Source organism: Siphateles boraxobius, unplaced genomic scaffold (genome assembly GCF_051911475.1).
Source record: "Siphateles boraxobius isolate OS27281-9 unplaced genomic scaffold, OSU_SipBor_1 19, whole genome shotgun sequence".
NCBI classification, from domain to species: Eukaryota; Metazoa; Chordata; class Actinopteri; order Cypriniformes; family Leuciscidae; genus Siphateles; species Siphateles boraxobius.
The window spans coordinates 3,652,880-3,680,506 of NW_027508799.1; the positions used below are offsets into that span (position 1 = coordinate 3,652,880).

The 27,627-nt window shown below is 45.4% G+C and overlaps 7 non-coding genes across 7 annotated transcripts; all 7 read left to right on the forward strand.

Annotated features, from left to right (window-relative positions):
* Nucleotides 1-2,107: 2,107 nt before the first annotated feature.
* trnaq-cug (transfer RNA glutamine (anticodon CUG)) lies at nt 2,108-2,179 on the forward strand. Its single transcript has one exon. It is a non-coding gene; the product is annotated as a tRNA-Gln (tRNA).
* Nucleotides 2,180-6,206: 4,027 nt separating this feature from the next.
* Nucleotides 6,207-6,280, forward strand: trnai-aau (transfer RNA isoleucine (anticodon AAU)). Its single transcript has one exon. It is a non-coding gene; the product is annotated as a tRNA-Ile (tRNA).
* Nucleotides 6,281-6,373: 93 nt separating this feature from the next.
* Nucleotides 6,374-6,446, forward strand: trnaf-gaa (transfer RNA phenylalanine (anticodon GAA)). The gene has a single exon. It is a non-coding gene; the product is annotated as a tRNA-Phe (tRNA).
* Nucleotides 6,447-26,635: 20,189 nt separating this feature from the next.
* Nucleotides 26,636-26,707, forward strand: trnap-agg (transfer RNA proline (anticodon AGG)). Its single transcript has one exon. It is a non-coding gene; the product is annotated as a tRNA-Pro (tRNA).
* An 88-nt stretch (nt 26,708-26,795) lies between these two features.
* trnai-aau (transfer RNA isoleucine (anticodon AAU)) lies at nt 26,796-26,869 on the forward strand. Its single transcript has one exon. It is a non-coding gene; the product is annotated as a tRNA-Ile (tRNA).
* Nucleotides 26,870-27,118: 249 nt separating this feature from the next.
* Nucleotides 27,119-27,190, forward strand: trnaq-uug (transfer RNA glutamine (anticodon UUG)). Its single transcript has one exon. It is a non-coding gene; the product is annotated as a tRNA-Gln (tRNA).
* Nucleotides 27,191-27,395: 205 nt separating this feature from the next.
* Nucleotides 27,396-27,467, forward strand: trnaq-cug (transfer RNA glutamine (anticodon CUG)). Its single transcript has one exon. It is a non-coding gene; the product is annotated as a tRNA-Gln (tRNA).
* Nucleotides 27,468-27,627: the final 160 nt, after the last annotated feature.

Below are 27,627 nucleotides of genomic sequence, written 5' to 3' on the forward strand. Positions count from 1 at the left end.
TGATGGATGAAACAATGATCCAGCTGTTTGAGCTAAACCAGAAGACACTCATTCAGTGGTAAGCAAGGCACATTATTTTCTTCAAATTAACTGAATACTTTTTTAAACATATATATAATACATGTAATTTATTTTCAGGTTTCAACGGCAGCAGAAAAAACAGGAAATGAGTGTCTTCGCTCAGGGACTGACTCCACCTGACCCAATTGCTGTGGCTGATACGCAGCTTCCTCCACCGAGGGAAAAATTGGATGAAGCGGCATCGACCTCACGCCCAAAACATACATTTACCCTTCCGCCAAATCGAGAAGGACAGGCTCCTCTTCTGCGACCAGGTCGACGGCCTGCTGCTGCCACCACCATGGTGTGCCCCATTGCACCTGCCCCCACAGCATCAGGAGTTGTGCAGCCCATTTCAGCACCTGGGTCATTGTCACTAGTCCTTAACCCAGACATGACCGTGTCAATGGTGATTCCACCTTCTGGTGCTTCAACATCCGGTGCAGGCCCAGCTCCACCTGCTCCTGTGTCTGCTGCTCCTGTTTCCCGTTACACTCAGAGGAACAGGCGCCGGCGGGCCCAGGAGACGGAAAGCGGAGTCCATAAGAAGAAGTATGTGCGAGGGGTAACCTTTAACATGTGCAGCAAATGTGGGCAGCCCAAAACCAAAGAGTTTGGCCATAGCCGATATGGTAATGCCACATTTTGCTTGCGTGCCTCAAATGGAAAATCTTTAGATGACTGGTTGGCAGAACAGCGCCAGCAAAATACAAGGCAAACTCCACCTCCTCAATAAACAATTTGCTTTTTTCCTGTATATATTTTGTATATATTACTGTACATGGTTCCACCCAGTCTTTCATATTGTCCTATATATATATATATATATATATATATATGTATATATGTGTGTTTGTGTCTGTGTACTCATTTCATTATTTGTGTGTATTCATTTTAATATTTGTTTTTTTTACATTTAAAGTGTCATTTAAATATTTGTGTATTCATTTTAATAAAACATTTTAAGTGTCATTGAAATATTTGTGTGTATTCATTTTAATAAAACATTTAAAGTGTCTTAAAGTAATCTAATAAATCATATCAATCAAATCATATCCCTCACAAAAAACACACATATTTGAAGAAACATTTTTATTCATTTTATTCAATCATAAACAACATGTAATATGCATTTTTTTAAAATAATATACACAAAAAAACATTTAATAAAATATTTGAAGTGTCTTAAAACAAATCTGATAAATCATGTCAATCAAATCATATCCCTCCATTTTTATTCATTTTATTAAATAATCAACAACATGTAATGTGCAATATTTAAAAATAATAATAATACACACAAAAAAATATAAATCAATATAATGATGTCATAGATAAATGAAGACGCAGGCGCAGTTGATCACACGCAGAACACGGGTTCGAATCCAGCCCGCGGAGGGTGACTTGTTTCAAATGTGACTATAACTCCTTCATAACGCACAGGAATATAGCCCTAATAATGTTGCAGGGGAAATTTGTGGGCAAATTCTCATTTTTCGCATCTTTTTGGCTTGTGTGCGGGGGCGCAAAGATTGGGCCCCTTCTTTTGCGCAGCAAGCGCTCTACCATTTGAGCTAATTCCCCTAGATGATGGAGCGAAGGTGTCCATCGCTCTCAAAGACAAAGACGAGGCGCGATCCCTAGCACGTGTGCAGGTGCTGCAGCGTGATTTCCAATGACCACAAAAAAACAGGCCGCATTTCCTCTGTGCTGGCAACTTTGCACTGGCTACCTTTTAATTGTAGATTTAATGAAAAAATTGCGCTTTGAATCCAGCGATCCGAGTTCAAATCTCGGTGGAACCTTTTTAGGTTCTTTGCGGAAGGGAGGGAAAAAACAGAGGTGATGCGCAACTGCTGACGTGGCGGTGAAAATTGGCACTCTCAAACCGAGTCGGAATTGGGGAAACATGGGCTTAAAAAGCAAAAGCTTCATTTGTTCCTTGCTATCGTGCTTCTGGACTCAATGACTTAAATCCTTGCTATCGTGCTTCTGGACTCAATGACTTAAATCTCTGCTGCTCATGGGAAAAGTTGACACACGCCAAGGTTCCATGGTGTAATGGTTAGCACTCTAGGCTCTGAATCCAGCGATCCGAGTTCAAATCTCGGTGGGACCTGCTTTTGCCAGGAATGTGTGCAGTACCTCGTTCGAAAAAACGTTTTCGGCAGCACTGAGCCGTAAGAGCTCATCTAGGTAGTGCCCCTCGAAGGGGGGCGTAAAAAGGATGGACAGCACTGGAGAATGCAGGCATCGATCCCACTACCTCTCGCTTGCGCCTACTACTTCCTACCGATTGAGCCAAAGTAAGCCCAAAGTAAGCCCACGTGAGCCAATCGTGTTTCTCTGCTGTGGCTTACTTTTGACCAATTACGTTCTCTCCTGTGGCTTACTTTTGACCAATCGTGTTTCTCTCCTGTGGCTTACTTTTGACCAATCGCCTTTCTCTCCTGTGGCTTACTTTTGACCAATCGCGTTTCTCTCCTGGCTCTGCTCCTTTGGCTTACTTTTGACCAATTGGCGACCGCTATTATTATCGTCATCTTTGCAATCTTTGCAACAGGTAAGTCTATTCTTCACGACTGTATAATCGATCATTATTTATTCATAAACAGTTTTTGTTTTTAGACAATTAAACATGCCAATAAAGCTAGCTAGCGTGTAATAGCACACGTTTTCTTCTGTACATGAGAACATGCAACTTTACCATGATATACAGTAAAAAAAAGCCACTACTGTCAAGATAATTAGCCGACCGCTAATTAAGCTATATCCTCCTTAAACCATTTTTTTGTTGTTGTTAATTTAGTATTTTTTTGTGTCATTCATTACATTATTTTGAGCACAAGAAGATTTTTACTAAAACCTTTAAAAAAAAAAGTTTAATTCATATATGTTATACTATACTATGTTATACACCAGTATACATATTTATGTTATCTTATTAAATACTATGTTATACATATTTAAAAAGACATGAATAGGCAAAACAAGTGTTTTTTTGTTTCAACAAATGATTCTCAACTATGTTATAAAAGATATACCAAAACGATTTGATATACCATTTTAAGTTTTAGATCTGTTTGATGATCATATTATTATGAATTGTCATGAACGCCTTTATGTTATATTTCGTGTTTCTTAGTAATCTCTGCCACAAAAGCTAAACAAAACAAAACGATTTAAGCATGGCATGATACCAGCAAGATTGTACCAAGAAGTGTTATTTATTTTCTTATTAATAAGTTCATCACACTATTTACAATTTGTACACAAGGCAATTCAAAGTGATTCACAGTTGTATAAAAAACAATAATGCTTATGCTCATAATAATAATAATAATATTCATTAATTATTATAATATTATAATAATTAATTACATAAAAAACAAATGCTGTAGGAAAATAATTTCAGTTGGAATATGACAGCTATGTAACGTTCTGTTTATGCCTGTGTCCTTTCAGATTATGTATGCATACCCGGTTTTACGAAGAACCTCTGAGGGTCGACTCCTTATGGGGCCAACTGAGGAGGCCAATAGGAGGAAGATCGTGTTGGCAGGGAGGGCCAGGTGTAAGGAGGAGGTCCTGGCTGAGACCACTGCCTTTTTGAGGCAGAATGGAGGGAATCCTGGAGACCAGTTCCTGGTTCTGGCTCACTGCACCAGGGTCAGAGGTTCCTGTGGGTGCTGGAGAACTCACTGGGGTATGCCTGCTATCTGGTCAGCAGCATTTTGGGGGAGGAGGAGAGGGACAACCCGCTGTCGGACAACAAACACCTGTTCCTCAGATACACCTCGCAGATCAGGGAGGTAGGCGAGGCTGTAGAGGTGTATCAGAAAAAAACAGGCCATGCTGCAGGAGGCCCAGAGGACAGGAGACTCTGGATGTCTGATGGTGGAGTTTGGGGATTTTAAGGGTAGGTCAATGAAGGAGGTGTATGAGGACCCAAGCAAGGAGGCCCAGGCTCTCATCACCTACCTGAAGAAGGCAAAGGCCAGGCCTAACACCAATATGGCCCTTTTCAAAGCATACGTGCTGAAGAGGCAGGCTCTAGCCCACGTGCCCACCACCACTGTGCCCACTGCATCTGTCCTCACTGCTGCTGTGCCCACTGCCACTGTGTCTGTTCCTCCTCCACCTACTGCCACTAAGAACAGGCCACTGCTGGTGACCAATGTGAAGGCCCTGTTGGCGCGCGGGAAGAATTTATTTGCTTCACAGCTGGCACAAAAGATTTTGTCTCCAGCCAAACCCTGTAAGTGGGTAAGTTTTTTCTTTTTTCTCCAGCCACTGCAGGCTCGAGAGGCCCTGCTCCTGCCCCGGCTCGTGCTACTGCCCCTGCTCCTGCCCCTTATCCTGGTCCTCCAGTATTGTGGACCCCTGGCCAGGTGTACCAGTCGCCTGCAGAGCTTCCTGTCCACTGGAAAGAGCAACTCCCATCTTTCCAGCAAGGCCTTCAACCCCTGTCCCTCTGCACCAGGACCATCCTCACTACAGCCACCCACAGGACTGCAGCGCCCTGCCCAGCCTCCTCTGCAGTCTCCTCCTCTGCGCCCTGCCCAGCCTCCTCTGCAGTCTCCTCCTCTGCGCCCTGCCCAGCCTCCTCTGCAGTCTCCTCCTCTGCGCCCTGCCCAGCCTCCTCTGCAGTCTCCTCCTCTGCGCCCTGTTCAGCCTCCTCTGCAGTCTCCTCCACAGCCTTCTGTCCAGCCAAGTGCTGCCTCTGCTCCTGCAACATCAACTGGGTCCAGTGTTGCAGACCAGGCTCCTGTAAGTAAGCTTCTCATTATTTGTGTGCAGGTGCTGCAGCGTGATTTCCAATGACCACAAAAAAAGAGGCCGCATTTCCTCTGTGCTGGAAACTTTGCACTGGCTACCTTTTAATTTTAGATTTAATCAAAAAATTGCGCTTTAAGCCATGCAAGCTGAAATGTTTGTGGCCCGGCAGCAGCATGGAGGATGTATGTTTCGGCTCATTGGTATAGGGGTATGATTCTCGCTTAGGGTGCGAGAGGTCCCGGGTTCAAATCCCGGACGAGCCCATTATTAGGCTTTGCTTGTAATCTCTTCAGCCTGATTAGGGCAACCAGGATATTTATATCCCGGGTTTCGGCAGAGGAACCACGTCCGCCTCTTTTAGTCTACCTGATTCCACCTAGCCTCATCGCTATCTGCCTCTCAGACAGCCAGCTATCAGGAAGTGTTGTTTCCATGGTGTAATGGTTAGCACTTTGGGCTTTGAATCCAGCGATCCAAGTTCCAATCTCGGTAGAACCATTTTAGGTTCTTTGCGGAAGGGTGGGAAAAAGCAGAGGTGATGCGCAACTGCTGACGTGGCAGTGAAATTGGCAATCTCAAACAGAGTCGGAATTGGGGAAACATGGGCTTAAAAAGCAAAGGCTTCATTTGCTCCTTGCTATCGTGCTTTTGGACTCAATGACTTAAATCTCTGCTGCTCATGGGAAAAGTTGACACACGCCAAGGTTCCATGGTGTAATGGTTTGCACTCTTGGCTCTGAATCCAGCGATCCGAGTTCAAATCTCGGTGGGACCTGCTTTTGCCAGGAATGTGTGCAGTACCTCGTTCGAAAAAACTTTTTCGGCAGCACTGAGCCGCAAGAGCTCATCTAGGTAGTGCCCCTTGAAGGGGGGCGTAAAAAGGATGGACAGCACTGGAGAATGCAGGCATCGATCCCGCTACCTCTCGCATGCTAAGCGAACGCTCTACCATTTGAGCTAATTCCCATCGATGATGGGGAAGAGGTGTCCATCGCTCTCAAAGACAAAGACGAGGCGCGATCCCTAGCACGTGTGCAGGTGCTGCAGCGTGATTTCCAATGACCACAAAAAAGAGGCCGCATTTCCTCTGTGCTGGCAACTTTGCACTGGCTACCTTTTAATTGTAGATTTAATTAAAATATTGCGCTTTAAGCAATGCAAGCTGAAATGTTTTCGGCCCGGCAGCAGCAGGGAGGACGTATGTTTAGGCTTGTTGGTCTAGGGGTATGTTTCTCGCTTAGGGTGCGAGAGGTCCCGTGTTCAAATCCCGAACGAGCCCATTATCAGGCTTTGCTTTTAATCTCTTCAGCCTGATTAGGGCAACCAGGATATTTCTGACAAATTGGGGATAAAATGAGCCAGAGAGATGCCGGTTAGCTCAGTTGGTTAGAGCGTGGTGCTAATAGTGCCAAGGTCAAGGGTTCGATCCCCGTACGGGCAACTCAATTTCTCTCTGGGACCTTCGCTGTGCTCTTCTCGAAAATGACTGGCGGTCTCACAGACATGACTGCTGGCTAAACTGCACAAGTACCTGGCTGAAATAGCTCAGTTGGGAGAGCGTTAGACTGAAGATCTAAAGGTCCCTGGTTCAATCCCGGGTTTTGGCAGAGGAACCACGTCCGCCTCTTTTAGTCTACCTGATTCCACCTAGCCTCATCGCTATCTGCCTCTCAGACAGCCAGCTATCAGGGTGTGTTTGTTCCATGGTGTAATGGTTAGCACTCTGGGCTTTGAATCCAGCGATCTGAGTTCAAATCTCGGTGGGACCTGCATTTGCCAGGAATGTTTGCAGTACCTCGTTCGTAAAAACTTTTTCGGCACTCTCAAACCGAGTCGGAATTGGGGAAACATGGGCTTAAAAAGCAAAGGCTTCATTTGCTCCTTGCTATCGTGCTTCTGGACTCAATGACTTAAATCCTTGCTATCGTGCTTCTGGACTCAATGACTTAAATCTCTGGTGCTCATGGGAAAAGTTGACACACGCCATGGTGTAATGGTTAGCACTCTGGGCTCTGAATCTAGCAATCCGAGTTCAAATCTCGGTGGGAACTGCTTTTGCCAGGAATCTGTGCAGTACCTCGTTCGAAAAAACTTTTTCGGCAGCACTGAGCCGCAAGAGCTCATCTAGGTAGTGCCCCTTGAAGGGGGGCGTAAAAAGGATGGACAGCACTGGAGAATGCAGGCATCGATCCCTCTACCTCTCGCTTGCGCCTACTGCTTCCTACCAATTGAGCCAAAGTAAGCCCACGTGAGCCAATCGTGTTTCTCTGCTGTGGCTTACTTTTGACCAATCACGTTCTCTCCTGTGGCTTACTTTTGACCAATCGTGTTTCTCTCCTTTGGCTTACTTTTGACCAATCGCCTTTCTCTCCTGTGGCTTACTTTTGACCAATCGCATTTCTCTCCTGGCTCTTCTCCTGTGGCTTACTTTTGACCAATCGGCGACCGCTCTTATTATCGTCATCTTTGCAATCTTTGCAACAGGTAATTCTATTCTTCACGACTGTATAACCGATCATTATTTATTCATAAACAGTGTTTGTTTTTAGACAATTAAACATGCCAATAAAGCTAGCTAGCGTGTAATAGCACACATTTTCTTCTGTACATGTGAACCTGCAACTTTACCATGATATACAGTAAAAAACATGCCACTACTGTCAAGATAATTAGCCGACCGCTAATTAAGCTATATCCTCCTTAAACCATTTTTTTGTTGTTGTTAATTTAGTATTTTTTTGTGTCATTCATTACATTATTTTGACCACAAGAAGATTTTTACTAAAACCTTTAAAAAAAAAGTTTAATTCATATATGTTATACTATACTATGTTATACACCAGTATACATATTTATGTTATCTTTTTAAATACTATGTTATACATATTTAAAAAGACATGAATAGGCAAAAACAAGTTTTTTGTTTCAACAAATGATTCTCGACTATGTTATAAAAGATATACCAAAACGATTTGATATACCATTTTAAGTTTTAGATCTGTTTGATGATCATATTATTATGAATTGGCATAAACGCCTTTATGTTATATTTGGTGTTTCTTAGTAATCTCTGCCACAAAAGCTAAACAAAACAAAACGATTTAAGCATGGCATGATACCAGCAAGATTGTACCAAGAAGTGTTATTTATTTTCTTATTAATAAGTTCATCACACTATTTACAATTTGTACACAAGGCAATTCAAAGTGATTCACAGTTGTATAAAAAACAATAATGCTTATGCTCATAATAATAATAATAATATTCATTAATTATTATAATATTATAATAATTAATTACATAAAAAACAAATGATGTAGTAAAATACTTTCAGTTGGAATATGACAGCTATGTAACGTTCTGTTTATGCCTGTGTCCTTTCAGATTATGTATGCATACCCGGTTTTACGAAGAACCTCTGAGGGTCGACTCCTTATGGGGCCAACTGAGGAGGGCAATAGGAGGAAGATCGTGTTGGCAGGGAGGGCCAGGTGTAAGGTGGAGGTCCTGGCTGAGGCCACTGCCTTTTTGAGGCAGAATGGAGGGAATCCTGGAGACCAGTTCCTGGTTCTGGCTCACTGCAAGATCCAGTTTGGGAAACACCAGGGTCAGAGGTTCCTGTGGCTGCTGGAGAACTCACTGGGGTATGCCTGCTATCTGGTCAGCAGCATTTTGGGGGAGGAGGAGAGGGACAACCCGCTGTCGGACAACAAACACCTGTTCCTCAGATACACCTCGCAGATCAGGGAGGTAGGCGAGGCTGTAGAGGTGTATCAGAAAAAAACAGGCCATGCTGCAGGAGGCCCAGAGGACAGGAGACTCTGGATGTCTGATGGTGGAGTTTGGGGATTTTAAGGGTAGGTCAATGAAGGAGGTGTATGAGGACCCAAGCAAGGAGGCCCAGGCTCTCATCACCTACCTGAAGAAGGCAAAGGCCAGGACTAACACCAATATGGCCCTTTTCAAAGCATACGTGCTGAAGAGGCAGGCTCTAGCCCACGTGCCCACCACCATTGTGCCCACTGCATCTGTCCTCACTGCTGCTGTGCCCACTGCCACTGTGTCTGTTCCTCCTCCACCTACTGCCACTAAGAACAGGCCACTGCTGGCGACCAATGTGAAGGCCCTGTTGGCGCGGGGGAAGCATTTATCTGCTTCACAGCTGGCACAAAAGATTTTGTCTCCAGCCAAACCCTGTAAGTGATTTGCAAGCTTTAAAATCATTACAGTATATATTATGCAGTATATATGTCTAACGAAAATACGTGTTCAACAGCTGCAGGACCACGTGTACCACCTGCGTCTGAGTCCGCAGCCCGGAGACAGCTCTTTACATGTGGTGAGTATCACTTAACGCATACAAGTGTGTTGGTGACATGTGCTTAGTGTTTTATGTTATTTTACAGACTCTGCTGCTACGGATTTTTTTGAGGAGGAAGATGACCTGGAGATGGCAACTGTAGCCTCGCAAGCTGAGGAACAACTTCCTCAAGGTATGTAAATCTTAAACAATATTTTACAAACAATTACAAATAAAACAAAACAGTCTTTTTTAAATGACATATTATTTTATTTCACAACACAGATGTAGCGACAATGAGTCTTACATTAAATTAGCTCAAATTATATATAGGGAATTTAATAATTAATCATGAATGATTAATATATTGCACATTACAGTTAAATTATCGAAGCTGAAAATAGATCGATTGTATATATGAATGATCACCATAATGGGTTATGGTTCGTCATTAATATATCAATAGTCTTATTACAGATTGATTATATGAGATAACCTTAAATGGAATTAATTTAGTTATCGAACAATCTGTTTGTCCAGCAAACGGCCCTAATATTAACATCAATTTTCAACAAAAATTATCTCTTTCTTATAATTCCAAAAAAGCTATTTTCTGGCCAGGAAAAATCACCTTCTTGTTATTATAAAATTTAGGTCTCTGAAATAGCAACGAATTGTAAAGCTTTGTAGCTAAAGGGTCGAACACTTCATTGACTTTGTAAAAATGAGCGGTTTAGACAATTAGCAATCAAGAATATAATGGTTTTAATAAAAAGAACCTTACCTACTTGCCACGGAATAGGTGGTTTTCGGACACCTCTAGTGGGCGATAGAGAGCATATTGCCCAATGGCCCCCCCCCCAACCCCCCCCCCCCCCCCCCCCCCATCCCATGAACCCACTATTTGTCCAATAACCCACTATATTGGGCAAATGCCCCCCCACTGACCAGAGCTATGGACATCCCACGTAGCATTTATTACATTATAAAAAATAGTGGGTTCGTGGACAGTGGAATTCTGGGATGGGACTTGGTGCTACGGACTCTGGGGGGCCCCCTGAGTGCAGTAAACTAGTTTTTATCAAGAAAAAAACTTTTAAAAAATTGCCTATCACAGAAACTGTCAGATCCCACGTAGCATTTGTTCCATTGTAAAAATAGTGGTTTCGCGGTCAGTGGAATTATGGGATGGGACTTGGTGCTACTGACTCAGGGGAGGCCCCTGAGTGCAGTAAAATGGTTTTCATCATGACAGCAACTTTAATTCAAATGTCTATCAGAGAAACTCTCTGAATCCCCATTCAATCGATGGCACGTGGGATTGTTTCCAATTACAGCTTATTGCATGAAGGCCGGGGTTAGTACTTTTCAAAAACAGTGGGTTATTGGACAAATAGTGGCTTCGTGGACAGTGGAATTATGGGATGGCACTGGGTGCTATGGACTCTGGGTGGCCTGCTGAGTGCAGTAAATTAGTTACCATCATGACAGGAACTTTAATTCAAATGTCTATCAAAGAAACTGTCTGAATATCCCCATTCAATCGATGGCAGGTGGGATTGTGTCCGATTGCAGCTTATTGCATGAAGGCCGGGGTTAGTACTTTTCAAAAATAGTTGGTTATTGGACAAATAGTGGCTTCGTGGACAGTGGAATTATGGGATGGCACTGGGTGCTATGGACTCTGGGTGGCCTGCTGAGTGCAGTCAAATAGTTACCATCATGACAGGAACTTTAATTCAAATGTCTATCAAAGAAACTGTCTGAATATCCCCATTCAATCGATGGCAGGTGGGATTGTGTCCGATTGCAGCTTATTGCATGAAGGCCGGGGTTAGTACTTTTCAAAAAATGTGGGTTATTGGACAAATAGTGGCTTCGTGGACAGTGGAATTATGGGATGGCACTGGGTGCTATGGACTCTGGGTGGCCTGCTGAGTGCAGTCAAATAGTTACCATCATGACAGGAACTTTAATTCAAATGTCTATCAAAGAAACTGTCCCGTGACTTTTGGTAAATATAGTGGGTTATTGGACAAATAGTGGGTTCGTGGGACGGGGGCGTGGCCAGGGAGTGGGGGGGGGGGGGGTCAACGGGAAGTTTGCGCCATATAGTGGGTTATTGGACAAATAGTGGGTTAGTGGGACGGGGGCGTGGCCAGGGAGTGGGGGGGGTGGTCCCGTGACTTTTGGTAAATATAGTGGGTTATTGGACAAATAGTGGGTTCGTGGGACGGGGGCGTGGCCAGGGAGTGGGGGGGGGGGGTCAACGTGAAGTTTGCGCCATATAGTGGGTTATTGGACAAATAGTGGGTTAGTGGGGTGGGGGGAGGTCTGATCACTCTAGTGGTCAATCGGACAAAAAGTGGGTTAGTGGGACGGGGCACGTGTGGCGCCCCACCAAGGACGAAGGCAGAACTGCTTAGGGTGGCCTCGGGCTTCGGGGCACTCCCGTCGGGCCCCTGAGGGGGTCGGGGCACCCCGACCCCGCCCGCGTGGGTCGGGGGCCCGGGGAGGATCGGCCTGCGCCGTCGGCCGCCAACCACCGTCCGATTCCCATCGGCCCAATGACTGAATGGACGCTTTTTATTTTTATGGACTAGCTAGAGAGAGATAGAGGATGAGAAAGTGAAACTGACGGTCAGGATGAGAGAGATCACCGGGGTGATCGCAGCATGGCAAAAATCACAGACAATAACCCTTAGAGAGGCAACAAGAAATCACATCAATCAAATCAAATCAATAACCTATACTTGCGTATATGGTTCTCTTTGTGTTGCTGAGGAACGCAGAGTCGTATGCGTGTTTGTCGTTCGGTGCTATAGGCTTGTTCTCTCTTGTCTTCCGGGGCGAGCAGACTCGCGGGAAGTTTTAAAGGTTCACCGAACGTGAAGTTACCAAGGAAATAGTTCAGAGTTCATCTCCCTCGGGAGGGAGAGGCGAAAATGAAAATAAAACTTAGTAAAGAAAGGAAAAGAAAAGAAACGCGGTGTAAAGCTCCCTAAGGAGCCATGGGACCGGAAACCTCTCACAGGGAAAGTGCTCTCTTGAGAAACTCCTGTGTCAGTTTCTTATAGAGAGGAGGGGTTCACGCCTGCTTCGCGTATGTGACCCAATCATCTTAGAGCATCTCGAGCGGGAAAAGTTCTTCTTTGTCTTGTCAGGATAATTGATGATGCTATAAAATTTTTTCATTTCTAGCCAGAAAGATTGTACACACAGAACAATACATTTTACTGTAATATCCTGTGTATGACTGGTTTAGTCAAAACAAGACGGTCAAACCGGTACCGAGAATGGCCGGAACGAGTAGAAGAAACATAAAGTTACATTCATATGCAGAATTACACACATTTAATGTTCACTCACACGACTATAAAGCCATAATACCGGCTACCATGACCTAGGAAAGGTCAAATTCATGTTTATACATTTCTTAAGTGGTTATACTTATAGAAAATATAAGATTGCAGAGTCTATTAGTCTTTCTTCATCAGAATTCAAGTGGGAGCTGTGATTCCCTTGGAATTCCTTTTGGGGGTCATAAAGTTTTATGACCTAGCAAGAGGGAGAGTTACAGAAGTTGATCCTGTTAGGTAATCTTTCTTTAGAAATACACTTACTATTTGAAGTTATAGACCAGTCTCCAATTACATCTATAGAATAAGACAAAACTAATTAGATATGCATGCATACAGGAAGGTTAGATACAATTCTGTGTTATATACATTAAGGACATTCCTATCCTAAGTTGCACACACAGGACATTTGTGTGCGGGTATGTGTGGTGTGTGTGTGTGTATTTAAATTGTAATTAAACATATATGTGTTCATATTTGTTCAGTAGTGAAAGGAAAACAGGATTCGGTCAGTCGCTACATATTCCCCCTTTTCGTCGGATGAAGTCCCTGTGTGAACATCATCGGACGACAATCATCACAATGGCCGACTGGCAGGTGAATCCTGATGGTCATGTAGCAGGTGGACCATGGTAGTAGGGTAGCAGGTGGAACCTGATGGTAGGATGGCAGGTGGATCTTAAAGCTGAGGATTCAGCTCGATGAGGTTTGGCGTGGTCTCTGACTTGGCACCCCCTTTCCGGGGATTCCGTCTGAGACCTTCAGGCACGGCTTTCGTGAGCTCGGCTGTGTCGCATCTGGTGGAGTCTTCTGTACAGAATGAATGCCACTCATAGTGTCAGAGTGTGGCTGATTACCTGTAGAGATGCACAGCACAATGTCGGCTAAGGTCCAGCCTAGGACCGCAGATGAAGTGTTCAGAACGGGCAGTCGAGACAGTGCTTGGATGGCTGTGTTGACCGGAGCAATGTCAATGAATTGGGACCCCCTTTCCTCGATCCAGAGTCTCAGTTCTGGATCTAAGGTGAAGTTGTAGTTCTTGAAGGATGGGAGTTCCAGTGCTGTCTGGTACTCTTTGCTCGGAAGATGGTACAATGCCAGATCATTCAGGTGGAATATGGCACCTTTCGGGGCTTGAATCCACGTACTGTGGTTGAGCATGTTGACACGGCTGGTTGTGTCATGCTGGTGGTAAGAGAGAGTAGCTGTACGCACAGGTGTGTTAACGAGCCACCTGCCATCTACAATCTCTGCTTGCGTCTCTGTGACTTTTGCTCGAGGCTTAGCTTTGGCAGGGCAGCGTGTGTCGCTGACCAGGGGTTGCAACCCGCAGGTTCCTTCAGTGTTGTCTCTGAGGAAGGGTTTGCTAGGGCAGAGATAGTGAATGAATTTGGTGAGGTACACATGTGCAGGTTTGGGGCCAGGTGCAGCTGTCGTGGTAGGCCACCACATCTGGAATACGTGCCTTGATGTGGGTGTTGCTTTTCAAAAACCTGACATTGGCAATGCCTTTAAGTCTGTAGACTTGGTTTGACTCGCTGATGGATTGGTTCAAGAGCACATCCACTTCCCTCTGCTCGTGATCGACGTAGAGTAGGATGGCGCTACCCAGAGAGTAGGCCAGGTGTATTTGTAGAGGATCAGTTGGCCTGGTGATGGCCGAAACCAGCATAGTTAGCACAAGGCTTAAGGGTTTCAAGAACGGTGGGATTCTACCCGTGGCTGGGCTGTCATTTGAGGAGTTAACCTCCCAAGCATGTCTGTTATCAGGGCTGTAACCAGCTGAGTTTGGGCAAAGTCATTCTGGAAGACAGTAAACAGCGGTTTCATGCAGTTCATGGTCTGATTCAGCAGGATGCTGTGAGCGTTGAGGATGACCACGTTCCTCTCAATGTCTTGCCGATGGTTTGCAAAGATGCACTCTGCGTGGTGAGTTGCTCTTTTAGCTGTGAAAGTTCAGTCTGAATTTCAACCACATGCTGTTTCGCAGTGGCTATGTTTGCTGTGTGGACACTTGGCATACCAGTGTCGAACAGAGTTCTGGCGGCAGCTACGGCTCCCAGGAACCGTTTGGAGTGTTAGTTGGTGCTTAGGAGTCCTGATTGTGTAACAGTCACTTTCCCAAGTTGGTTGGACATGTGTTCGACCTTGGCCTTGGCGTGAGAGAGGGAGTCCTCTGTCCATCGGGCACTTGCCCAGCCGTATTGGGCTACGGTGCTGGGGTAGTGTGCTCTGTATGCCTTGTGGGGCTGGATGAGTCGAACATGCGCTTGATGGGTGTAGGTCCTGCAGTCGGTGATCAGGAGTCTCAGTTGTTATCTCAGTGGCAGCTGTCCTCTTGATGGCTGACAGCACGGCATGGCGAACCACAGCAGCAACCTGGTACAGACAACAGGGAGAGAGAGAAAGAAAGGGGAGGAAAAAGCCAGCGAGGGTTGTCTTTGGTTGGACAGGGCAGTCTTTTTATTTCATGGGTGGCAACTAGGTTTAGCTTGCCTTGGCCCATGTTTTGCCACTTCTTGCTGCTGGCATGTCGCTTGCTTCAGTGTATTGTCAGTGGCTCTGGTGCTGTGGTTTGCAGCGCATGATGCGTCATGGACGTACATTGGCCTTATCCCCCCTTTGCGCCGTTGCATTACACGTCTTTGCGTTGTGGTGTCAGACGGTGCACACATAGAATGTAGCTCTGTGCACGCAGCATGTGCTTGGTGTCATGTCGTGTTCTGAGTAACTGGTTGTCAGTGAGTGTAGACGGCAGTCAAGGGTTGGTTGGAGGGGTCTGAGAGGTGGTGAAGCAAAGTCTTTATTGTGTCAGAAGCCCGCATGTTCGTTATGTTTGTGTTTGTAAACAGCGGAGCTAGCGTAAACTGCTGTGAGGTAGAAAGTTTCGGTTGTAAAGTTCTTATGCTGTGTGTAATCACTTCAAACTTCAGGGTGGGTGGTCGGGTTTGAAGTGACCACAGCTAGTCGTAAAGTGCGCCAGGCTTGGTGAGGGTATGGGTTTGGTCATTCAAGTCTTTGTCAAGGCCCGGTTGCCTTGAGTGTCATTTCACCTTTTTCCAGTAGACAATCATGTTGTTTGTTCTTGTGATGTCATCGCATGCCTGGAACCGGTGTTGGTATGTGACAGGCATGTGGTTTGAAGTCTTACAGCCATTTTGTTTCCAGCCTGGAAGTTGGTATGGGAAACTGAGTCAGGCATAGTTAAAGTCTGTGCACATAAGGAGTTCTTTGATGTACACGTCAATGCGGTGTGCAGCGTTATGAGAATGGCTGCTACCTCAGCATATTGTGATGACTGCGGGCCCAACTTGAAGTATTGTGGTGGGCACGTTATGTAATTTACCTACAGCATGCCCGCACCTGATTGACGGGTGCCCTCATGGTGGTAGGAACATCCATCGATGTATGCTGTGGGCATACCTTGACACGCATTCTCTTTAAAGTACCTGTGACAGGTCAGTTGTTGTTGTTGGGGTTCTTCTACATCCACCGTCGCAGCTGGTGTGTTATCAGAGCAGTTTTGGCAGGCTGCCAGGCCGTGGCCTAGCGCAGACTTGTGATTTTGAGCATAACGTGCCTCAACATTGTGCCCCTGGAGGGCCATTAACCATGTGGCTATGCGTGAATTGGTGATCACGGCATCTCGGATGCACTGGCTCCAATGGGCTCCAATGTAGTTGGAGAATCTCTGGATGGCCCATACAGTGCAGAGCAGGGCTTTTTCACAGTCTGAGAATTTTAGTCTCTGGTGGGAGAAGTGTCCTGCTGGCATATGTAACGACTCCTTTGTCTTGATCATGCCTTTGGTACAGGCCAGCACTGAGACAGTGGTTGGAGAACCCAGCTTCTAGATAGAACTCTTTTTGTGGGTCAGAGTAAGCCAGGCATGGAGCTGTGCATAAGTGTCGTTTTAGCTCATTGATGGCATTTTCTTTAACTTCTGTCCATACAAATGGGCAGTCTTTTTTCAGAAGGGCAGTTAGAGGTTTCGCAATGTCTGAGTTGCTTTCGCTGAACTGCCGTGAGTAATTGCGCACCCATAGAAAGCTTGTAGCTTGTAGCACCCATGTTGGTGGGTGGCTTGATGTTTTGAACAGCTTGAATATGGCTGGACTGCGGTTCGATGCCTTGTGATCCGATGAGTGGGGCCACATAGTTGACTTTGGTTCGACACCACTGTCCTTTGTGGAGGGCGTTCTTGGCGCCGGCAGTGGATAATTGGTTCAAAACATAGTCTATCTCTTTCAGGTGGTCAGCCACTGTTGTGCTTTTCATGAGAGCATCATCAACGTAGATAAGGTTACCTCTCATTCTGGCATCTGGGCATGCTTTGTTCAGGAAGATGTTGAACTCAGCAGGTGAGGTGGCATAGCCTAACGGGTACCTGGTGAAAGTGAATTGTCTGTTGCCGAACGTGAATGCTAGCTTGTGCTGGTCTTCTGGATGCACAGGTATGGTCCAGAATCCAGAGGCCACATCAAGTGTTGAGAAGATTGTGGCTCCTCTGATTCTGGGTATTTCTTGCTCCAGCTGGGTCATGGGCCATCGGGACAGTGGCACCTGTTGATTCAGTTTCCTGCAGTCAATGGTGGGTCGCTACTTGCCGTTTGGTTTGAGGACGGGCCAGATGGGGGCAGAATGGGCGCTGTTGCATGGACGGATGACACCTTTTTCAAGCCTGGATCCGATGATCTCTCGCACCGGTTCGTGTTTAGCGATGGGGATCTTGTACTGCCTGACAAAAGTGGGAGGAGCATTAGGGTGCGTTGGGATGCGCACAGTGTGGAGTTCGGTGAGACCACAATCTAAAGAGTCTTTGGCAAAGGATGCTTTGAACTTGTAAAGGACTTGTCTGAGTCTTTGTAGATCTGCATCATTTTTAATTGCGTCAGCGTCTTTTAGAATTTGCTGAACTTGAGACTCAAATCCTGGGTACGGCTCCACTGTTGGTGCTGTTCTGCATACCTGGTCTTTGTCCATTGGCACGCAGTTGTTGAAAAGGTTGTAGACTACACGCGATGACACTTCAGTAAGGGGTGTGGCTTCCAACGTGAGTCCAAGTTCAACACATTCGGGTGAAGGTTGAAAGAAGCCCAGCGTGTGGTTTAGGGTTTGACCACAACGCATGTTGAGCCGGACGGCGACCCCTTTGGTGTAAGCTGGTATCACAGTTTCCTGTTCGTTGATTAGGGTGCCAACCTCAGGAATGGTCTGACCTGACAGGAGGTTCTCAGTGTTGGTTGGAACAACAGGGGGCTGTAAAGTCAATGGGGCCCACACTACCTCATTAATGATGTCCACATGAGCCTTGAGGTGAGTCAGGATGTCTACTCCAATGTAGACATCATGGGGCGGGTCCGGAAGGACCAGGAAGTAATGGGTCAGACACCGGTGGTTCCAGTTCAGGTTCAAAGCGCAGACACCTTTGGCCGTAACCATGGTTGATGGGTACGTGTTTAAAGGAAAATGGTCGCGCTTGCTGGCAGAAGGAAGGTCTGGTGTGTCTTAATGAGAGCATTGAATAGTGAGACACTGATGGCTGAGTTGTCTGCCCATAGTGCAAGTACAATGTCAGTAGTGGTTACATCATTCAACTGCAGGTCAGTTGTGACCTTGGGGCAGAAGGAATCAGAGTCTTAGGTGAGCTGAAATGTGCAGATTGGTGAACTTGAATCTTGGTCTGGTGCTGGAACGGTGTCCCCGTGGCTGGCTGTGAGAGTTTCCGTGAACTCTGTGACCTGACAGTCTGGCTCGGTTGGCCTGTGTGACTGGAGGGGGAGGGGTTCCCGCACTTGAGCCCAAACTTTCAGTTGTTTGAAGTCCTGTAAAGGTTCAAAGCGATCTAGCAGGTCTTTGCCAATTAGAAGTGGGTAAGTGTTAATTTTTTTTTGTGCACTGGGTGGATCAGACTCATAGAATCAATTGTCAGGTGAATGTGAGCTAACTGTTCAAGCCTGATGTCATTTTGGCTGTATGACTGCACGCTCAGTTCACAAGTTTGAGGTGTAAGAGTTCGATCTTGTCTCTTAGCTTGAAATTGGAGTCTTTTTGAAAAGGTGAGATGAGATCACCGTAAGATGTGATGCTGTGTGTTCCCTGCTCACTTCCTTTTCCAACGTGATGTTCAGGAGGAGTTACCGGCCCACCCCCTTTTCGACCAGGTTGCCCAGGAATGTTGTCATTGGGGCAGGTGTGACGATCAATGGGTGGTTAGGACCGGGTTTGTGTGGCTGTCTGCGGGTGCAGATAGCCAAAACAGCATTTTCTGGTACCTTGGGATAGTGGTACCTGATATGAGGAAGTGTGCTGTCTCATTCAGGGTGTGCAGCTGTCAGCTGTGGAGCTTGGGTGATGCTGTCACCTTGTGATGTGACAGTTAGCTCTGTGGTCTTTGGCTGACGAGCAGTGTTCGGGGTGCTTGGCTCAGTCAGTTGGTAGTCAGACCGGGCGTTGGTTTCAGTTCTTATGCTTAGACATAAGATGTGTGGTTTGTCTTTCTTGCGAGTTTTCTGTAAAGAAGCTCTTTCAGCACCTTCAGGATCTCTGCCCTCTCTTACGTGGCTGCACTGTTTTGATCTGATGTGGGCTCAGACTTGGGCTTACCAGTGGCACGTTGAGAGGGGTTCCGATGCCGGCTCTCTGGGCTTGATGCTCCGGACAATGGGGATCGGCTATTTCTGGGTCGCCGGCTGGCTTCCCAGGTGGCTCCACCCCTTGGGTTGTTGGATGGGTGTTGCCAGTCCCAGAATCTTTCAGAGCGCCCGCTCTGGTGCTTCGGGCGAGCACCATTGCGGTTGTGCTGCCCTCTGCTGGCTTGGAACTGTCTTGACTCTCTGTACAAAGGTCTGTGGTGTTGTGGGGCGTCCTCTAGAGTCAGCTCTGAATAGTGTTCAGAGACAGGGAAGATGGTGTGGTTTTTTACAGTCTTTTTGGACACAGTCTTTTGCTTGACATAAGCTTTGTGGGCCAAGTCTCGTAGCTGTTGGGCAGACATGGTCCGTGAACAGGCCAGGTGATGACTCACTGTGGGATGCAGATTTGGGAGAAACAGAGTTCTGAAGTTGAAATCCTCTTCCATACCTGGCTCGTTCCGTGCTCCGAAGTAGGCTTGTCGGAATCGGCCGTAGTAGGTCTGTGGGGTTTCAAGTCTTGTCTGCTTGAGGTCCATGGCGATGATGAGCCCTTGGTCTGATTCTGGATCAGAGAATGCTCGGATCAAAGCTTGTCGCAGCTGCTGGTAGTCAGTTTTGACAGTCTTTGTTTGACGGTCTAGGAAGCTGCGCACGTCACGGCTAGACGTAATTCTTAGCAGGTACAAATTGTCCCAAGCTGTCAAGTTGGCAACAGTTTGCAAGTGAAAGTCAATGTCCTGTAGGTAAGAGTGAATGTCATCACCTCCTGCAGGGTCTGGATTAAACGTAGGGATGTTTCTGGCCAGCTTGTCGAGTTCTTTTGGGGCCATGCCATGGTTAGCGGCAGGGGTTGTCTGGAAGCTGGCTGGTGACATCTTGAGCAATGGGCTTTTAACCCCCCTTTCAGCTCTGAGTTTGTGGCTGAAAGGTACGGACCGGGTGGTTAGGGGAAACTTTGTGGTGTGCGTTTCCCCTTCCCGTTCATTCTGCAGTCTATGAGAGTGTTTCAGCTCTCTGTGAACAATGTCAAGTTCGTTTTTTTTAGATCGTGTCTCTGCTGAGTAAGCTTGTGGATTTCAACTCGGGCTGCGTGCAAGTGGTTTTTGCAGGCCTTGGCTTTAGCGTCTCTTTCTTTTAGTTCAGTCTCTGCTCTTACAAGGAGAGCTTCACCTTGTCGGAGTTTCTCGTTGAGTTCCTCTCTGGCGTTTCTCTCTGTTGCTTTCTTTGGTCTGTGTCGAGACGAAGATCTTGCAGGGCATTTTGAAGTCTTTCTACTTGTTTCTGTAGCTCTGGATCTGTGTCGTCCTCTTTCTCGCGCTGGTTCTGGGTCTCGGGGAGGAGCTGATCAAGGCGACTCTGGGTTCGGGCCTGGTCCTTCCGGGCCTCCTCCGCTTGAAGCTGAAGCGCTGCTGCTTACTGCTCCAGGTCGATGTTGCTCCGTTCGCTGAGCCTTGCCTGGGCGACGAGGTTGTGTGCGATGCCTCCGACGATTCTGGCCCAGTCTTTGTAGATGTAGCTCTGGGTCGGATCGTGGGCCATCAGCTTGTCCACGTCGGCGTCCTTAGGCAGGAAGGAGGTCGTCATGGCTCTCGACCATGACTGTAGGACAGGAACATACTGGCTCACTGTGGGCGAGAGGAACACAACATACACAAACAAAGAGACCAATGCAAGTCCGTTCTAAGCTTAACAAGCTATACTCATACGGGCTATGCCGTTCATGAGAATTTTGGGGCTAACTGATGTAAACAGTTAGCGAAGCCAATTGATTTGGGTCGACGAAGGACCCGAACTAGAGATTTGACAGGCAGTAGCCTAGCGGGTCACGTGATGACACCGGCTGCGTAATTGTCACTCTATTCTATTATTTAGCTTCCTTGGTGGCTCTCACAGGTTACTGTCTCTAAGTGAAATGAAAGAAACAAATCACAACAGAACACAAAGATAGAAGAGATCAGAGTGAAAGGAAACAATGAAAATGAATAGGTCTGAAATGAACTGGAATACATACTAACACTGGAAGTGTTAGGGAGAATAAGGAGGCCTAAGCCTACTACCGCTGATAGGGTTTAAGATAGGGCCTACGGGTGAGAGGGGTTGTCGGGATAGCAACCTAAGAAGGTGTGGCTTGGAGAAGAGATGGGCCAAACACTTAAAATATCCGGGAGATATCTAGTATTTTGTGGCTCATAGTAGGTGGAATGGGTTTTATTAAATTTAGTTTACCTGCGGTGAATTGAGTCCACTCCGGTGAGAACCAGTGGCATGGTCAACCTCCCTGGCGCTTCCCAAACACTGAACCGCGGTGTCCTCGGCCCTCCATTACTCTGTGTCGCGTTGCGCCCTCCCAAACAGCCTTTGTGACTTTAAACACAACTCGGCAACGCCAAGATGTCAATCGCCAGACAACACTACAAAATTGGGCTGTTCCCCAGAACCCTCCCGGAGGAGTGGCCTCTTTCTAGGCCCCGGTTTAGGTACTGGTCCCAGAAATTGTCTTTTGTGTCGGCTGGACTGGTTGACTACCTTTGGAGTGCCAAATTGCTGATGTCAGCACTGCGGGCCGCAACGACGGACAGAGATAAAAGAAACCGAGATTCACACACAGCCAGTGTTGGTAACGCTGGTCGGACAACCTTGCTGGCCGGAACACCACCAGAGATGACTTCAAATCACCAAGGGAGTACTACAATAGATACACAAAAGGATGAACAAGGGAAGCTTAAAGTGAATTAAGGCTTGTTTGTTTAAACCAAATTGAGTAATTATTTATGTAGCAATAAGAGTCAAAGGTTTTACTAAATAATAATAAAAAGAGGTAATTATGATAATGTTGGTAATTATCAAAATAACCTAACCCAAAAGAGAGGAAAAATAATAAAAATCTAAATATGAAGAGACAGGATTGAAACACGGTAGAAGAAGCAGGCCGCAGTAGTGGGTTTCACCACGAGGGGGGCGTACTCCTTCTCCGTGCTTTGCCTGGGTAAACAGAACACTTGATTCAAATTCAAATTTCAAAACTTGTTTAAATGTAAAACTTAAAACAAGCAGGAAAGAATTAAAAGGAAAATCAGAATGATATCCTATAATAGCTAATAACACGGTAAAGTATCATTAATAACTATAAAATAATCAAAAAGGGGAAGATGAGATAGATGCACAATTCAAAACAGAGTGAAAGGAGGAAAAACGTGATACCGACTTAGGGGGAAAGGCCACAGGGTGGCGCTGTTTCCTCCACATGGATATCAGTGACTTACAGGCAAACACGATGTAAATTTAAACTGGTTTAAAACCAAATTAAAATAAGCGTGAAAGGAGATTGAGAAATCAGGATAAAATTTTATAATAATTAACGACAACAGTAAAGTATCGTCAATAACTATAAAATAGTCAAAAGAGAAAAGTAGACATAGGCAATTCAAACAGAATTGGACAGAGAGACAAGGAGAGTTGAGTGAGCCGACTTGGGCTCTCTCTGGCTGTGCTGGGATTTAGTTTAAGTTTTAATTCAAATCTTGTCTTGAACCAAACTCAAAGTAAATTTACCAGTCAAAAGCAGAAAAATTTGTCTAACACAAAATAATATTCGCACGAGCAAAGGTCTAAATGCAAATAATTATTGAGAATTTAGACAGGGAAATGAATTCCCTTAATTCACAGGGAAATGAATTCAGCAGTAAAGAGAGCATTATCTGAAACGGCCACAAGATGGCGTAATTGCGCTCATGCAGGCTGAAGTCAGAAGGCGGGGCGTAATTCAAGACTCCTAAACACTTAAAGGACGCCCTCTGGTGTTTAGCAAGCGGAATTACAACCGACTTTAATGTGATTCAAACTAAGAGCTTTCAGCTCGCGTCATGCGCTGATTTCCTGCAATAAATCACAAATAAACAAGCAGATCTCTGCGGATCTTTCGGTGCTGTACAGCACAAGAGCGTGAAACAGGATTTTTTCGCTGTGAAAACACGCAGATGTGAAACAACAGGAATTTCCGTCTGTTGTTACTCACATAAACATTTTTATGTATTAGATTTATATTTAAATGTATCAGATCTTTAATTGGGTAGCTAAACGAATTTTGACCAGGAGTTTACCGTTTTTGTTGAATATCACTGGGTTAACCACGAATTCAATAACGACATTATGTAAGGCCTTTTACCACTGAAGAGAGGAAACTCGCTCTCGATCAGATTTACGTCTTGCTAAAGAGATTCTCGTCTTAATCAGGCGTTTAAATAATATTAACATGTACCAGCTGCAAAGAGTTTGCTTCGTCTTTACAGGGACAGGTATAATATTATGAAATGCAGTTTAATTTAGCAATTAACAGTGTTCACATGTTAGACATATTTCACAGAGTCGATTTGCTTAACTGAGATCGGCTTCGTGCCGATCAGTTCTTCAGTGGGTTCGCGTTGCGCGACTTTCACTGGAGCGCGCATTAAAAAAAAAAAAATTAATACACAATATACTCATAGATTGAAACTGAATTTGCTCATAAAACAAAGTTTGAAATGCCTCGCGATCTCCACCAAACTGTAGCGACAATGAGTCTTACATTAAATTAGTTCAAATTATATATAGGGAATTTAATAATTAATCATGAATGATTAATATATTGCACATTACAGTTAAATTATCGAAGCTGAAAATAGATCGATTGTATATATGAATGATCACCATAATGGGTTATGGTTCGTCATTAATATATCAATAGTCTTATTACAGATCGATTATATGAGATAACCTTAAATGGAATTAATTTAGTTATCGAACAATCTGTTTGTCCAGCAAACGGCCGTAAGATTAACTTATCAATTTTCAACAAAAAATATCTCTTTCTTATAATTCCAAAAAAGCTATTTTCTGGCCATAAAAAATCACCTTCTTGTTATTATAAAATTTAGGTTACTGAAATAGTAACGAATTGTAAAGCTTTGTAGCTAAAGGGTCGAACACTTCATTGACTTTGTAAAAATGAGCACTTTAGACAATTAGCAATCAAGAATATAATGGTTTTAATAAAAAGAAACTATGGATACAGAATTCTACATTTAAACCCGGGATACATGTATGTACAATAAACAGTAAAACTAACGAGACAAACGAATAACAACGGGAGTGAGAGAGAGAGAGATTGAGTGAGAGAGAGAGAGAGTGAAGTATATATATATATAGAGAGAGAGATAGATAGAGGATGAGAAAGTGAAACTAACGGTCAGGATGAGAGAGATCACCGGGGTGATCGCAGCATGGCAAAAATCACAGACAATAACCCTTAGAGAGGCAACAAGAAATCACATCAATCAAATCAAATCAATAACCTATACTTGCGTATATGGTTCTCTTTGTGTTGCTGAGGAACGCAGAGTCGTATGCGTGTTTGTCCTTCGGTGCTATAGGCTTGTTCTCTCGTGTCTTCCGGGGCGAGCAGACTCGCGGGAAGTTTTAAAGGTTCACCGAACGTGAAGTTACCAAGGAAATAGAGCGGGAAAAGTTATTCTTTGTCTTGTCAGGATAATTGATGATGCTATAAAATTTTGTCATTTCTAGCCAGAAAGATTGTACACACAGAACAATACATTTTACTGTAATATCCTATGTATGACTGGTTTAGTCAAAACAAGACGGTCAAACAGGTACCAAGAATGGCCGGAACGAGTAGAAGAAACATAAAGTTACATTCATATGCAGAATTACACACATTTAATGTTCACTCACACGACTATAAAGCCATAATACCGGCTACCATGACCTAGGAAAGATCAAATTCATGTTTATACATTTCTTAAGTGGTTATATATAGATTGCAGAGTCTATTAGTCTTTCTTCATCAGAATTCAAGTAGGAGCTGTGATTCCCTTGGAATTCCTTTTGGGGGTCATAAAGTTTTATGACCTAGCAAGAGGGAGAGTTACAGAAGATGATCCTGTTAGGTAATCTTTCGTTAGAAATACACTTAAGATTTGAAGTTACAGACCAGTCTCCAATTACATCTATAGAATAAGACAAAACTAATTAGATATGCATGCATACAGGAAGGTTAGATACAATTCTGTGTTATATACATTAAGGACATTCCTATCCTAAGTTGCACACAAAGGACGTTTGTGTGCGGGTATGTGTGGTGTGTGTGTGTGTGTATCCTTAGGGCATATTGTCCATCCGTGGTGTGCACCACGTGAGGGTTTCGAGAACAACGGGACCTGTTTCTTGATTGCGCAATGCGTCATAAATGGAGTTAATCAATGACCTGCTGGCAGACATTGGGGCACCATTTCACATGATTCAAGGTTTTGTGAATTAAACATATATGTGTTCATATTTGTTCAGTAGTGAAAGAAAAACAGGATTCGGTCAGTCGCTACACAGAGGAATGGCACTTCTCAGGTGTCAATCTACATTCACTCTTTGAGTGAACATCCTCAAAGGAAAAAAGATCATTTAAAGGTGTATGTAAAAGGTTTTATTTTATTTTTTATCGTAATCACTGAAAGAAGCTCATTCTTGTCATCTCACACTTCCCCCACTCCCCTTGGAATAAGTGGCTGTTGTAGTGTTTGGTCTGCTTCGCTTCACACTTGGCTGATCCCATCTTTTTTTCTTCTTGCATTTCTTCTAATGGTGCTTGGATGAAAAACAGGATAATTTTCACTGCTTCCTTCCATCTTCACATCATCATGTCATCTCTCTACTAATCATACATGCTTTGCAATAAACCTTGTAATCGCAGTAGCTGTCCAGCAGAGCTGAGAAAGTCATGCAGTGAAAGTCTAAAACAATAAGATAATTTTGTTGTGTTTTTTTACGCTCCAGCCACTGCAGGCTCAAGAGGCCCTGCTCCTGCCCCGGCTTGTGCTACTGCCCCTGCTCCTGCCCTTTATCCTGCTCCTCCAGCATCGTGGACCCCTGGCCAGGTGTCCCAGTCGCCTGCAGAGCTTCCTGTCCACTGGAAAGAGCAACTCCCATCTTTCCAGCAAGGCCTTCAACCCCTGTCCCTCTGCACCAGGACCATCCTCACTACAGCCACACACAGGACTGCAGCGCCCTGCCCAGCCTCCTCTGCAGTCTCCTCCTCTGCGCCCTGCCCAGCCTCCTCTGCAGTCTCCTCCTCTGCGCCCTGCCCAGCCTCCTCTGCAGTCTCTTCCTCTGCGCCCTGCCCAACCTCCTCTGCAGTCTCCTCCTCTGCGCCCTGCTCAGCCTCCTCTGCAGTCTCCTCCACAGCCTTCTGTCCAGCCAAGTGCTGCCTCTGCTCCTGCAACATCAACTGGGTCCAGTGTTGCAGACCAGGCTCCTGTAAGTAAGCTTCTCATTATTCGTGTGCAGGTGCTGCAGCGTGATTTCCAATGACCACAAAAAAAGAGGCCGCATTTCCTCTGTGCTGGAAACTTTGCACTGGCTACCTTTTAATTGTAGATTTAATCAAAAAATTGCGCTTTAAGCCATGCAAGCTGAAATGTTTGCGGCCCGGCAGCAGCAGGGAGGGTGTATGTTTCGGCTCGTTGGTCTAGGGGTATGATTCTTGCTTAGGGTGCGAGAGGTCCCGGGTTCAAATCCCGGACGAGCCCATTATTAGGCTTTGCTTTTAATCTCTTCAGCCTGATTAGGGCAACCAGGATATTTCTGAGAAATTGGGGATAAAATGTGCAAAAGAGAGGCCGGTTAGCTCATTTGGTTAGAGCGTGGTGCTAATAACGCCAAGGTCGCGGGTTTGATCCCCGTACGGGCCACTCATTTTCTCTCTGGGGCCTTCGCTCTGCTCTTCTCGAAAATTACGGGCGGTCTCCCAGACATCCCTGCTGGCTAAACCACACTAGTACCTGGCCAAAATAGCTCAGTTGGGAGAGCGTTAGACTGAAGATCTAAAGGTTCAATCCCGGGTTTCGGCAGAGGAACTACGTCCGCCTCTTTAAGTCTACCTGATTCCACCTAGCCTCATCGCTATCTTCATCTCAGATAGCCAGCTAGCAGAGTGTGTTGGTTCCATGGTGTAATGGTTAGCACACTGGGCTTTGAATCCAGCGATCCGAGTTCAAATCTCGGTGGAACCTATTTAGGTTCTTTGCGGAAGGGAGGGAAAAAACAGAGGTGATGCGCAACTGCTGACATGGCAGTGAAATTGACACTCTCAAACCGAGTCGGAATTGGGGAAACATGGGCTTAAAAAGCAAAGACTTCATTTGCTCCTTGCTATTGTGCTTCTGGACTCAATGACTTAAATCTCTGCTGCTCATGGGAAAAGTTGACACACGCCAAGGTTCCATGGTGTAATGGTTAGCACTCTGGGCTCTGAATCCAGCGATCCGAGTTCAAATCTCGGTGGGACCTGCTTTTGCCAGGAATGTGTGCAGTACCTCGTTCGAAAAAACTTTTTCGGCAGCACTGAGCCGCAAGAGCTCATCTAGGTAGTGCCCCTTGAAGGGGGGCGTAAAAAGGATGGACAGCACTGGAGAATGCAGGCATCGATCCCACTACCTCTCGCTTGCGC